Consider the following 15,156-nt stretch of genomic DNA (forward strand, 5'->3'; position numbering starts at 1 on the left):
TTTTACAGGCAGCTTTTAGCCTCCCTGCTAGACCCCAGGGGAGTCACTGCCTTTTTGCCCTGCCTTGCGCCCTTTCAGCAGGAAGGAGCTGATGCAGAGGGATGTTCATTAGGGGTCCCAGACAGGTCCCTCTGTGCTCTTCCTCACACTGAAGTCCCTGCTCCCTGCGCAGCTGGTTAAACAGCCCCCTCCCTGCCACTCGCATTCAGCGCTTCTCCCTCTACATCTGCTGGGCCGGGATGCCAAGGACAGACCCCACTCTGCACTCTGCTTTGTCTCTTGGCACACAAATCCCATCCTTTTCCACAAATCCAATCTTTCTGCCTCGCAGGCCCACTGCCCTTCAGAGGGCAAGGGCCAGGCTGCCTACTCACCCCTCCATCTCAGTCGGACATCTCCCATAGCAACAAAAATGAGGGCAAGAAATGACCATGGCTGGAGCAGGAACTTTTAATGAAACCCTACTGGGAGGTTTGGCAGGTCAGATCAAATGACCCCAAACACCCCTTAGGACCTCAGCGTTTACTCTCAGCATCAGTGTTCATGGCCTCACTTGAGGTTCCCCAACAGCCGGCAGCCCAACTATGGGACTTTAATAATGCTGGGACTTCGCTTGGACCACAAGCCCCCTTCCTCATGGTTCCTTGCCTCTTACGGATGCTTCTGGAAAACAGCTCCAGAGGAAGCACTGGGGTTTCTTCAGATGAGTTCTCCAAAAGTGCTCTTCTCTCTTCACTTGCCTTGCTTCAAAGGGCAGTGTTCCCTTCCTTGGGGCTGGGAATGTGGCGGGGATCAGGGACATTCCCATTCCTGCAGCACCAGGGACTGGATACTGGAGCTGCCCCAGCTGCTCCAGTTTGTGCTTGATCCTGGCCTGACCTGTTGGCTGGAGAGAGTTGCTCTTCAGCAAAAGGCACAGAAAAGGGAAACCTTCCCAGGGCTTCAGATCAGAGGAAAGACAAGAATCCCCTCCCCCATTACTCTGAAGTGATATTCCACCTGGAGGGCCACAGAAAAGAAACAGCAAAGATTATCACTGGCATCTGGTATTTTCCAGTGCACAAAGGTCATTTCTCATCCTCCTTTCTGCCCCTTGTCTTCAGCCTTCCTGTCAGTGCTCTTACGCCCCTAAGCTAATACTGGCAGGTCCGCAAATTGCATATTTGCTCGGACCAATGAGCTAAATGATCACTGAGCTAAACAGAAACTGTCCATCTTCTATCCCTGAAAGGCCCAGCAGGTACATTCCCTCTAGAAACAGGGTCAAAGGGGAGGTGTTCTTCTGAGGTGTTTCCTGAGAATGCAGCAGTGACAAATGCATTGCAAAACTAGAGCATGACCTGCACCTTTTAAAGCAAGGCTCAGACAAGGTCGGTCAATGGCCAAATGAACATGCAGGAAGGGGTCTTTCATACTCACTGCCCATAGAACTGCGCTTTTCCACAAGTCCATATGGCACAAGGAGGACCTCAGTCAGTAGCGCATATCTCTCCTGGCCACCTCTGGATTCTTGTAACCAGTTTCTCAGGTGGCGGCATGACTTCAGCACTGCCCTTCCTCCTGCCTCGCTCCACCTTCCTTGAGCAGCTCCCTTGGATGCCTGGGAGCACGCTGAAAATGCACATTGTGGGGAGGTGGTGTGAGCACAGGGGGAGTTTGGTCTCCGTCCTGTACTCACAAGCTGGGCAGACACAGAGATCACCCCCAGCTGAAATGCCCAGGGCTGCATGATGTGCCCGCAGGAATGCTCAGCATGCCCAGATACAGGCTCTGTCTTGATGCGGCAAGGAGAGCAGCAGGGTCCTTTATAAAGACAGGCTCTAAGAGACACAGTTACCCCATCCTCGCAAATGTATTAAACACTGCTCGATGGCCTCAGCTACCACGTGTTTAGGTATGGAAAACTGATTGTTCCTGGAGACCCAGAGTCAAAGAAGGAGAAAGTGGGCAGGGGTGTAAAGGCATTCCTGCCATCGAGGGATCAGGAGTCACTGCGACATGTGATAAAAGATATTCAGAGCTACTATGAACCTGGTGTCCAGAGGAAACATCTCACCCAAACAAGCACAAGGGTCCAGGGTCACCCTCATCCATTCCTCCAAGTGTCTCACCTGCCATGAGGCGCTTTGCCCTCAGCTTTCTTCCCCTTTCCTTTCTGCATAGTCGGAGCTGTTATTTTGGCTGGAGGATATCTCTCTCTCAAGAGGAGCTGCTTGACAGGAAGATTTCCTGTAAGCAGGAGACAAGAAAACACCTCAGGATAGAATTGCAGAGACCTTTTGAAAAGGAAGGATATGCAGATCTGATCAAGCCTGTGATAAAACTGTGAGGCTTCCAGCTGATTCCTTTTATGCCTTGTTTCCTGGGTGGTCTTTGGCCCTTCCGGACACTGGCTTCTCTCTGTCTTTTAGTTTTTACTGTGCAACATCATTTCTTGTGGTACTGTTTTTTCTGTTCTTTCATGTTCTATCCTAGTCACATTATGAAAAAGGAGGCTTGCTGGGATGTACTGGTGAATGATCAGAGTCTCTCTGGGGGCAACAATTTCACACAAGGGGAGCAGATCCTTGGATCTGTCTACTGATCTCATATGCCTGCAGTTCCTCTGTTGACACAGTCAACCCAAAGGCACTGTTTTGGGGATGTTTATGAGAAATTCGGAAAGAAAGGTAAGAACTCCTTGCTTTGAAAATGAAAGGAAGTCTTGGCATAGGTTACCAGACTTTGTACTATCTACTCAAGGTGACTCTTCCCACCACTTGAAAATAGACTGATTCCATGAAAGAGCTCAGCCCCTCCATTACATACAGCTCCAGGCACAATTTAGGATTCACATTGCCCAAGGACAGTTCTCAAGTTTGCCTCCCTTCTGCACCAACGCCTCAAAAGGAAGAGCAGTTTGCAGTGCACGCCAGGGCACTGAGTCCCGTGCAAATGGGAGAAAGTTTAACTTGGAGGTATCAGCTGCAGGTGGGAGTGTTGGGCTGCCCCGAGGTCTTGTTCCCTCAGGAGTCACTTGAGATTTCCCATATTGGGTAAGCAGCATCACCTCTAGTGCCTCATGCTACCTGAGACATCACACTGTCACCTTGGCTCCAATGCCCTGCCAAAGAGGACAGAGGGAGAAGACACAAACCCCTGCCAGGAACCAGCTGCTTCATTACCTTTCTTGCCACTGCACCCATCTTTTCCCATCTCTTCTTCCCAGGTCGGCTTCACAGGTGCCACGGGTGGTTTTCTAGCTGTACTCTCAAACTTGTACCTGGAAACAGGAAAAAGACACCAGTCTAAAGGGAGGGCACCACACTTCCTTTGCCCCTTGGGTGAATAATGAGGACACAGGGGCATTTGGGAGCTACTGGGAAGTCCGTCTTTTTCCAAAGCAGAATAAGCAGAATACGCCAGATGCTGGAGGAGTGCATTAGCAAGCTGAGTGACATCGTGAAGACCTCCAGCACCTGGAGGGGCATGAGCTTCCTCATCAGGCCCTTTGAGAGCTTTCCTAGCCTTCCTATGAGAAAGCTCATTTTAACCCAGATCCTCTGTGCTGCCATTGGGACCATCTCCCATCTCCCGTTCAATGTTCATGTCCAGGCAGAACACAATAATCTCCTCTCCTACAGCTTTCCAGCACCATTTCTAATTCCCATCTCACCCTCCAAATCACTTGCAGGCCCTCCCAAGCTCATGTCCATCCATCTGTAAAAAGGAACCTCCATCTCCCAGACAAGTAATGGAACAAAACACTGAGCATGAAGGGAGCCAGGACAAAGCTCGCCAAAACCCCAATGGGCACACGCTTCACTTTGGCCTAGACAGGCCTCCCACAAAAAAACTTTTGACCCCAGAAAACACATTCAGGACACATTTGATTCATGCAGGTCTCACAAAAGACATGAAAATGTCCCAAGCCAGCAACTAGTGGGGACCTGCACTTTGATGCACATTTCAAAGAGTTACTCTCAGATGAGTTTCTGAGCAGCCCTCACAAGCACTGGCAACACAATGCTACCAAACATGCCGTGAGAAGCTGCTCGCTTGGCCACCCAGGTGCTAAGAAGCAAACATACTCACTCAGGAAAGATGATGACCTGACCAGAATGGGTCTGAGAAGCAGCGGTTTTGGTGCCTGAGAGGACTGAATCCCTCATCTCTAGCATCTGCAAAGTGACAGACATGTGTGAGGTGATGCCAAGAAAATTATCTCAGTGCTCACAAGGGCAGCAAACTTTTCCACTGCTCAGAGAAGAAGCTGCCTCACTGAAATGCTGAATTTCTCCACTCCTCTCAACAGCCCCTCAGTTATGAAGCACTGAAGCTGGAGGGAAATAAATGAGAGAGGGTAAGAACACTGTCAGGCTTTTTGCAAGGCTGAGAATCCAGAGACTCAGTCAGGAGACTAGGTCTTTCCTAATGCAGAAGCTGATGGAGGCAAGCACAGAGGAAGGCATTTCAATAGTTGGGATTCCTGGCAGCTGCATTTTCCCTGCCGGCTTGATGTGGGGTTAACCCCACAGTCTCTCCTAACATTCAGACAACTGCCTCTGCACCATAGAGGAATGGAGAGGCAAAGCGAGTAACAACTGGGAGGGCCAAACTTCTGGGGTGTGTTCAAGGGGCAGCTGCTCTGGGACCCACTGCAACAAAGGCTGGAGAAAAGGCCCTGGCCCAGAGAATGGACTGAAAAGACACCACGCACTAGGACAGAAGGAAGAGACAGAGCTGGGAAGCAGGGCTGGCCTACAGCCTGCTTGCATCTCTGCCTTAACCCTCGAGGGGCTCACCTCAGCCTGCTTTCACATCTCACCTTTCCAGAGGCACCTGAAAGACCAGCATGAAGGACAGGGCTGCACAAGAGACCTGGGGAAGGGCATCGGGCTCAAATGATTCTCACTTTGACATGCTGCAGCCACGACTGCCAGCGTGCAGATGCACACATTAGGACAGAAAGACCCCTTTCATGCTGGTGACACTCCAGGGCACTGGGAAGAGCTGGTCAGCACAACTAGACCAACACAGCAACAGCAGCAACAGGGGGCTGGTCCAATATGGGCCTTGGTCTGCCTGGGCCTCTGCTTCCTGCCCAGAGAGTGGGGTCAGCAATGATCCCTGCAAAAACAAACCTACACAGACACAGACCTAGAAACGCTACAGAGCAAGAGCATGAGAGTGATAAATATTCTGACCAGCTGCCATATGGGAGAGATGAAACACACTCAGGCCCTCCAGCTTCAAAGAGAGAGGATTGAGGTCAACAGAGAGTTCACAGCAATGTCTGACATCCCCACTGGTCCAGGCAAGGGGAGGAGGGATCCATTACGATTCCTCACCACAGCAGAGCTCAAGGGCGTCCCATGAAGGGATCAGGCCAAGCTTCCAAAGGGACACACAGAAATATTGTTACACAGCTTAAGGGCAAAATGCTGAACTCACTGCCTTACCATCCCAGGCACAGCCAAAGGACACATGGGTTCAAATGTCATCACCAACGGGCACTAAACCATGACTTTCTGGAAGGAGGGAGGTCTACCTGGAAAAAACGCACAAGACCTGCCCTTTGCTTGGACTTTTTTCCCTGAGCACATGGGAAAGGGCTCCTGGGCTGGATGAATCTTTGGGTGGACCCAGCACAGTTATTCCCGGGGTCTTCTTTGTTGCCAAATCCTCTGAATGCTCAAGACAAACTGTCTAGGGAGCTGGCATTACTCTAGGCCAGGACCATCCATGTGCCTAAACAGGTCATGGCAGGCTAATAGAACTGCAGTCACTCGTGATTTAAAAAAGGACTACAAGTAGTGCTGGAGAAATGGAAAACTTACCCCAAGAAGAACTTCTACCAGCTGCTCTGTCCCATTCAGCCTTCTCAGAAAGTCTCTGTAAAATCTCATTTTCACATCTACTCCTTGAATAACAAGCATGCCAATGTCCTTCAACACAAGGGCAACATTCTTCCCACTCTCCAGGCAGCGGGAGAAAAGACGCATGGTCTCTTCCATGCAAGCCTCCACTGTTTTCCGAGGAACAAAGATGTCTGAGGCTATGCGAGCATACTTCAGGGGCTCAGAGAGCTTATGACCTAGGAAGCAGAAAAAGAGGAACAAAGTCACTAGCGGAGCAGTTCAGCAGGCTAAAACAGAGCGTCGGCAGCTTTGAGGTCTTCAAGCAAGACAGTGCTACAGAGCTGTTTTCTTTAACATCTGGTAAAGCTCCTGAAGGAATCTCATGTCATCTCTCCCTAGGAGAAGTTCAAAGCACTTTGCAATGCTTTCTTCCCTACAGAGATTGAAAGAAAGGGCCTGGCCATCTCGTATGAACATGGGGCACGATGGCAGGACAAGGAGAGGAGAAAGGGGGCCAGTTCCCAAGAGGGCGGAGTGGGTGCCACGTACTTGTGCTCACACTCCGTGCATTCCAGGTTGGGAGACATTTAGCTGTGCCACATCACATGGTGAAAGACAGAAGGCAAACACAAGCATTGCACTACACCCCTTCAGATCCTTCCAGCTACCCCCAGCACCCTCAGAACTGCACAGCAAACATCCCTGCTTTTGGTGCCAGACGCCCAGCTCCAAGAAGTGCCAGACTGATGTTGACATCACAGAGAAGATAGTGAGTCCTTTGAAAGGAAAGACCCACTCCAAACACAACTTGGAGCTCCTGCTGCCCCACAGGCATCACTGATGTCCACTACAGATGCAGGGCTCACAGGGATGACCAGCAATCACAGCAAAGATGGCCTCTGATGGGTTTTCATACACACTATTGTCCCCATCTCCATTTCAAGGCTCTCTACAGCTGCCTTTGACCTACTTCAAAGTAGAAGGAGAATGGAAGAGCCAGCATGAATGCCCTTATTCAACTTTACAAGCTCCAGTGTGGCATAAACATGGACCACTGTTTTTAAATCAATTTGATGAGAAGCAGCAGCCCCAATACATCTGGCATGTAGCCAGCTATTAAACAAGTCAGGGAGAGAGGGAGCATAATTGTAATGTGCATTACGATGACATGATAATTAAAAACTGAAGCTGTTCTCAGGACCTGGGGAAGCAATTCTAGGTTTCTAACAGTCACCGCTGAACAGCAGTTATGCACACCCCAAAGATGTCCTAAGGCAAAGCAAAAGTTTCAGCCTGTCTTCTTACCAGGAGCATAGGCCTTATCATAGGTGAGGCCATGAACCTCTGCAATAGTCTTCGAAAGACGGAACACGGGTCTGTGAACAGTCAGGAAACCATGCTTCCCAACACCAACTCGTTCAGTTACAACACCAAAGGTCCCAAGCCGAATAACTCTCACTCCCTGAAAACACAAAGGAAGAGAAGAATTATGAGACTGGTAGGTGGACAGGCAGGTGACTTGTCAGCGCATGGGGATGGTGCTCAGTGCCCTGCCCAATCCTGCTGTACAAAGGGGACAGATGAAGCACTCAGAAAAGCTTTGGAGAAGCCTTGGAGAAGTTCTTCTGAAGAACTTTCCAGATGTTTTCATCCCCCTCCTCTTCACCCTCTCAAAAATACAAGTCAAAGCAGAGAAATCATCCCTCAGATCCAGAAGATCCAGAAGAAGGCTTTCCTGGGCAGGCCCACGATGGCAGACCCACCTGGTTCAGCATCAGCTGCCGTACAATGTAGTCAGACACACCTTCCCAGACAGCAGCGGTCTCTGGAAAATAAGGGAAAGACACGTCATGCTCTGGGGGGGCCAGCTCACAGCCGTTCAGCACATGCCTAGCCAAGGAGATGACAAGTGCAAGCATATTCGAACTGCATCCCCCTCCCCAAACACACCCCATCCCTGACAGGGGCTCAGCAGTTGAGGTGGGCACTGCCTTGAGACTACAACCTTTATCTGCCCCCACGAGGGGTCTGCAGCTGAAACAGAGGCATTAGGACATGCAGATCCTACCACAGGACATCCACAATGTGTCCCTGAGCTCAAAGCCTGCAGGAAGGAATTAGAGGCAGTGCTCGGGGTCCCAGACAGAAAGTCTTGCTGAGCTGAGGAAAAGCAGAAAGTGTCTCCTTTCCTTCCAGAAGCAGCTCTCACAGGGTGAACCCCCTCCCTAGGGACACTGGCAAGGGATTTTCACCCAGTGAGAGGACGGTGCTGTGCCCATGGCAATCTGGGGGCTCAGGGCATCCCCCAGAATCTCCCCTGCAGGGCCAGTTTCCCCCTACGGGATCTCTGCACACACAGGCTCTGCACAGCCACCGGAGCAGCTCCAGCTCCTTCCCCCGCCAGGAGCTCGGGTGGGCAATGCCCACTGCGAGGCCAGCAGTGACCCTTGGGGCAGGGACTTCTGCCCAGGGTGCCCTGGGACAGCAGGGGCAGCATCAGGGCGAGGATCCAGGAGTCCTGGCGGCCACACTGGCACCTGAGCCAGAGGGGACCATCAGTGGAGGATCTGGCTGCAGCCCCCAGCCCTGTCCACCCTCCCCCCAGCCCAGGGTTTCCACAGCCATGTTCAGAGTTAATGGTCTCTGCAACAGCTCCCGGGAAGGAGATCCTGAAGGCCTTACCATGGGTGGGGAGCATTGGCACCACCTGCCCACGCTGCGTCCCGTGGCCAGTGTCCCAGAGCTCCATCTTTGTCCTCCTTGCCCTGGGTCACTCCGCAGCAGGAGGTGATGAGGAAACAGCCCCTCTCCTCCTCCTCCTCCACACGTCACCACAGCCCTGCTCTGCCCCAGCCTCCCCTCACTGGCTCCTGCTCAGGGTTGGTGGCTCCTCGCAGCAGAGCGGTGCCAAGAGCAGCCCCAGCGCCTGGGCTCCCCCGGCCTTGCCAGGATGTGTGGGGAGAGGCCAGGGCCACGTGGGAGAGGGCAGCTGTCACCGTGATACAGGATGTCCCCTGAGACCACAGTCCATATCACAGAGGGGGCACGGCCCCCCTCGCCCCGGCCAGGGTTGGCCCTGCAGCGGGCAGGGGCTGCACAGGGCGGTCAGGGGCTGCCCCTGCCCCCACGCAGGCCGGGCTACAGGGAGAGCCCTGCTGGGGGTCCCAGCCGGGCTGGGCACTGCGGCTGCGCTCACCTGGCCATGACCCCCATGTGGGAAACCTGGCTGCGAGGGAGGGCAGCGGGCACTGCACCGCGCTCGCCCCACGGCGACACAGCGCAGGTGGCTGCTGCCACTGGGGAGGAAGCGCTGACAACTGAGCGCACCAAAACGCCCAGCAATGACTTGGCAGTGACCAAAACCTTCTGGGCGGTTGAACCAGCACATCCTTCCCTTGCCAGTGAGCTTCTCCGGAAAACTTGCAGGGAACTGATGTTCAGCACTGTTAACCTGCAGACATGTTTGAGATCCAGTGACTGCGGCACCTCAGGGCCTGGCATGGACGGGGACTGAACAGGGGAAGAGGCAGCGCCAGCAGAGCTGCAGGCACCAGCTCACTAAACACATGGGGATCACAGACTGCTCTGCCTGCGCTGCTCTCACACCTGCACCAGCTATTGGCCTCCTCACACCAGCCCACAAACACTTAAACCAGCAGAACTGGAGGAGCACGGGGACCCTGAAGCCAGATGTGGGGCTGACCCTCGCAGAGGCAGGCAGCAGCTGCAGGGACTTGGCAGCAGGTTAAACGCAAGCTCTGAAGATTTCACAAAGATGCTGCAAGAACCATCTCCAAGAAACAAGAGACACTCAGAGGTGTTGCGCAGACCTCTGCTTTGAACACACTCAGATCTAGGGTAGAAATGTCTAAGGGGGTGAGGAAATAAAAGGTGGAAAAGCAACTCATACACCCACTTAAATAACTTACTCCTAAAGCAGGGCTCACCAACTAGGTCTGTAAAACTTCTCAGCCGCATGCTTCCCCACTCAGCAGAAGGCGAGAGGTAAAGTATTAGATCAGCTAAGGCAAAGAGGAAGTCTTGGGAAAACTTCTACTTCAGGAACAGAGAGCAGAAGCACTTTCTAAGGGTTTTTTCTATGTCCTTTCAAAAAGAATAGGAGACACTGGAAGGGTACTTTGGTCTTTTTTCAAAAAAATCATTCCATTTCCACTGTTATGCCCCCAAACCTAGCTGGTGCCGTCACTGGTCTGACAGGAGAAGGGGCCCAAGAGCCGGGGGCTCCCGCGGGGCCGGAGGCGGCCCAGGCCGGGCCACGCCTTCCCCAGCAGCTGCTTGCACACACCGGGCCGCAGCGCCTCCGGCTGCCCCCGCGCACACAGCCACTCGCTCTGCCCAGCCCTCGGCCCGCGGCCCTCAGCCCCGGCGCGGCAGCTCCCGGTGCTGCGGCTCGAGGCTCCGGGCGGCCCCGCGCTGGGAGACGCTGCCCCGTGCCACCAGCCGCCTCTCGCCCCCTCCCTCCCCGCAGGGCCTGGGCAGCCCCGGCCCCGCCCCCACCCCGCCCCTCGCCGCCCTCCTCTGCGCCAGTGCGCATGCTCCGCGGGAGGAGGCACTTCCGGCCCCGTGGGGGCAGGGCCTGTGTGTCCATGGCCACCGCCCCTGGTGGCGCCGGCCCCGCCCCCGCCGGGCCCCGCCGCGGCGCCGCTCTCGAGGCCGCAGAGAAGCAGCTGCAGCAGCGGCGGGTGTTGGCGGCTGCTGCGCAGGGAGCCTGGAGCGACACTGCAGCCCGGCATGTGCTCGTGTGCGCGGAGCCTGCAGCGGCTGCTGCCGGCCGGGGCCAGGGCCGGGGCGGAGGGCGGGGAGCAAGGGGGAGCAGCGCCGGGCTGGCCCTGGGCTGCGGGAGTTGTGCTGCAGGGGAGCGTCGGCGGGGAAACGCTGCTGCCAGGGCGCTGCTGCCACAGGGCCCCGCTCTGCCCCAGGGCCTGGGCGAGTCTGCGCCAGGGGACGCATGCGCATGACGGGAGCCCTGGGAGGCCGCAGCCTTTTTGTCAGAAGTGGGCGAACAACCCAGGGGTCATCGCAGCCTTTGGCATTATCTGCCATGAGCGGGTGGCCCTGACATTTTGTCTCCATCAGGAGCCCAAGAAAGGGGCTGGAGGGGGGATCCCAGAGTGTCCCTCTGCCGGGAGAGCATAGAGAAGTGCTGGAGGCCGGCCCAGAGGAGCCACCTGACCATAGAGATGGGATGACCCCCCTCTGGGCGACCATAGAGATGTGGCATGGTATGTCACAGATTGTCCCTCTGCTAGGAAGACCATGGAGCCGGCATGGGCCGAGCCAACCCCAGAAAGTCCCCGAGACTCGTGACCCTCTTGAACTCCCCTTCTCACTGCGCTTTCCTTTCCACCCCTTCTTCATCCCACGCTACTTCCAGTGCTACCTCCAGGGGAGAAACGTGGTTTGTCCCAGTTTCCTGCACGTTACATATCACAGAAAATACAGCCCTTCCCTATTTCTGGGGTTCGACCACAGGTGTGAAACACTGGTGCTGGATGACGTTCAAGATCTTTTCACGGTACAAAAAGCATTCCCAGCTTTTACATTTGTGGTGCTTTTCCATGCAGACTGGGCACCTCTCTCACAAAATCCTGGACAAACCATTTAAAGACTAACAGCCAGGGCCTTGTGCTGGCCCAGATCTGCACATCAGCTTGCAGCTAGGGCACCTTCTTCTTGTGCCCATGTTATCTGCAGTCTCCCAGCAGGCAGAAATGGCAATAATGCAGCTATGGAGATGTTTGTGCAATGCCAGACAAAGCTCAGAAAAGTTTCTCAACCCAAATACCTTCCTGCCATCCTTAACATGAGAGTAATGTTTGTTGTGTAAAAGGAGAAAACAGATCTTGAGATATCTGAGATTGTTTTTTGGCTTAAATATCCCCCAGCTTTTTTTTACTCTTGGACACGACGAAGATGTGTTTAGTAGTGTGTAGCAGATCATCAGACAATGAAGTTTTGCTCAGCACAACTGTCCTGTTTATGGACCACCAACAAAACAGTGGTCATTGCCCCTGCTATTTAGCTTGACTAAATAGTGCTACTTTCTGTGGATGGTTTTGAAATGGAGGGTAGAGCATATGGCACTGCCTGTGCAACCCCAGCCATTTTTACGATAAAGGTTGGCAGATGGAAAGTCTGATCAGAAAACAAAACAAAACAAAACCCCCTTTGACTCTAGTGGATCACTGACCCAAACATTTATAAAATCTCTGTATTTGTATTGCTTAACTTAATAGTGGGGAACTAGAAAGATGTGTGCTAAAGCTGGTCCTTCATGCTGCAGTCCCAAAGCCTAAGCCTCTGTGCCCTTTGGGAACCACAAAGTGATGGAGAAGTGGGACCTCGACATCAAGACCAAGTGGCTGCAGCACCTCCAGGGCCTGTGCTGTTAAAGGATGCTAGATCCAGTGGATTTTTGAATAAAGGGATTCCTCCTTCCTGGTCTGCTGGAAGGGAGACTACTGCAGTTCTCTGTTCCCTGGTCCTGCCAGCAGCGAGGCTGGGCATGTACTTCCAAGAGGCATGCACACACTCTGTACGGACATGGTTGACCACCCAAAAATCACCTCCAGCAGGGGCACAGTACCTTTGCAGGCACCACGGAGACATGAGCAGCACTCATAAACATGAACGATACAAACGGCCTGGTCCTGTTCTTGCTCACCAGCTAATCAGACTCAGAGCTTGCAGGAGACCTCACACGCACCCTCGCACGGGTGTCTCTGGTAGCCTCAAAAATGCAAGGGCGGGGGACAGAAGGTTATGGATTTCAAGGAGTGAAACAGAGGTTCTCCGCAGACTCTGTTGTCCCCCAGACCCTGTCTCAGAGTGTAATGGGTGGTTCTTATAGAGGGAGTAAAATGGGAAGCTCAGTAGTGGGCAACACTTCATGTTTGCACTTGCATTTTAAATTGGGGCTCAGGTTAGTCCTAGATCCCAGATGCCCTGTCTTGCTCTCTGCCTCTAGTCTGGCATAAGGGAATCGCTGGACGGGGTTCATCTGGAAGACTTCCTGAAATTGAAACACTGCCTGTAACTGCAAAAGCTCAAGCCCAGTCACCTACAGCAATATCACTGTAGCCTCAGTGACTCAGAGGTGACAGTCCCAGCTTCCCATTTGCTGGGTAAGTTCCAACACTCAAAATGTTGTGTCTTCTTAGTCTGCTGGATGTCACCTAAAATCGTGCTTCTCCTGAATGTGCTTTCTTAGAGGAACCTGCAAAGCTGCTGAGAGCTTACAGCAAAGCAGCTTCTGTGCTCACAATGGGGGTAACCCTCTGTTGAAGCCTTTCATCAGGCTTTGGTTGGTTCAAAGGATTTGCTGTATTCAGGCCCCACGTAGCCAAAAATGGAGCTACCATATGCAATAGTGACTATGGCGGTGTGAGATATGCAGGTGAAGAAGGCTTCTTATGGCTTTCCCAGAGGGTATTCTCAGGACAGTGCATCTAGCACAGGCATCAGACACAGGGGTCAGTGTGAAGGAGCTCAGCAACATAGTGGAGAAGGGAACAAAGCTCATGTTTGAAGGTAGCTGGTGCCCATGCAGGCTGCTCTCCTCAAAGGGATGAGGCCACAGAAGAAAGAGTCTCTTTACTGTGGACACAGGGTACCTTGGAATATAAGATGGTGGGGCTGAGCAAGAATAGAGATGCCATCACCCAATGGGTAAAGATGAGCGTGGAGCACAGCCAGGGCTTCATACAGATGGTGCAGTGTGATGGGTTGCAAATGGCTCTGCAGCAATCAAAAGACATCACAACAAGCAGGTTGAACTCAGCTGTGCCCAGGAAGATAGAAAGGAAGGTCTGGAACTGGCAAGCAGCTGTGGGATGGTCTTAATCTCCAAGATGAGGCCGACAAACCTTTTAGTGGCAAAGGGAACCAAATATCTGGGAAGGAGAAGCTGCTGGGGAAGAGATATGCTAGGGGTGGAACTGGTTGAGCCAAATGATGGATATGATGACCATGTTGCCCATGGCAGTGAGCAGATAAATCACCCACGGCAGTGTGAAGAAGAGGATTTGCATTTGAGGAGTGACTGAAAACGCCTTGAGGAAGAATTTGCTCGCTATGGTACAGTTGGGAGGATCCATTTCAGAACGCGGTCAGTTGAAGGTGTGACAGGAATAACTAATGTCATGTGTGGTGAAATTTGTCTTGCTGCCTTCATCAACTTTCCCTTCCCTTTTCCTAGTCCTACTTTTCTTTCTTGAGGTGGGAGACCAGAACTGCACAAGGGATTCTCATTTTCTCTTTGTTTATATCCAATGCCATGAAATAAATGTTGATGCTTTTTGTATCGTGAAAAGATCTTGAATGTCAGCCAGCACCAGTGTTTCACACCTGTAGTCAAACCCCCAGAAGTATGTGACATATTCAGGAAACTCTCAGATTAGGACCACCAACGCAAAAACCCTAATGGGGTCTGCTTTGCTCATCGCCAGTTTTAATTGCATAGGAGAGTCTTGCACATCGTCCCCGCTGAGGCCACTCATGGTTACTGAGCCTCCTTGGTGGGACGGAGTCCTGTGCAGAATGGGGAGGGGCAGTTCTCAGCATCTTAGTCTGGATGGTTTTGCTCATGGGGATCTGATCCAGTCCCGTAAACTCAGGGGGAATAAATTCCAGACATCATTCCTAATTGCCACAGCTGGTTTAACCCTGCTGCGACAGTAGTCCACGCGGTGAGCCCACCATCGATGACCGTGGCAGTCGGCCAGGTTAAACAACCGCACCTAGCACCCACTCTGTTAGGGAGGGGAAACGTTTTGGTTTTGCTGGTGCAGGGTGCAGAGAGTGTTGTGCAGCCTGGGACCCTGGGGCAGAGCCTCTATCCGACCGAGCTCCTCTCTAGTAAAATGAACTGCATCTGCCCCATCGTCCCACAGCCTCAACAGCCACTCTAACAACCCTTTGCGGGGCTGCTGCCTGTAGCGTCCTGCGTATCCTGCAGCTCCAATGCTTTAAAATCGCCAGGAGCTGTGGTCCCTTCAAACTGGCTGCACTCAGTGCGGTGAGCCGCTGCTCTGCCACCAGCCGGGCAGCTGCCTCCCCCTCAGGCTCAGTGTCTGCCTCCGAACTGGGGAGTTCATCGGGGTCCCAGGTATTGCCATCCCACATATTCATTCACCACTTCTAATTTTTCAAATATATTTCAGAAAGGAAACAGATGAGTATTTTCCAAAATATTCATAAATGTACTTTATAATATCGAATCCACCCTTTTGGATGAAAAGAAATGAAAAATGGAAAAGCTACATCTGTGATTATTATGGTATACTGAACCAGAGTC

The sequence above is a fragment of the Apteryx mantelli genome, chromosome 20, assembly GCF_036417845.1.
Source record: "Apteryx mantelli isolate bAptMan1 chromosome 20, bAptMan1.hap1, whole genome shotgun sequence".
In the NCBI taxonomy this organism is placed as follows: Eukaryota; Metazoa; Chordata; class Aves; order Apterygiformes; family Apterygidae; genus Apteryx; species Apteryx mantelli.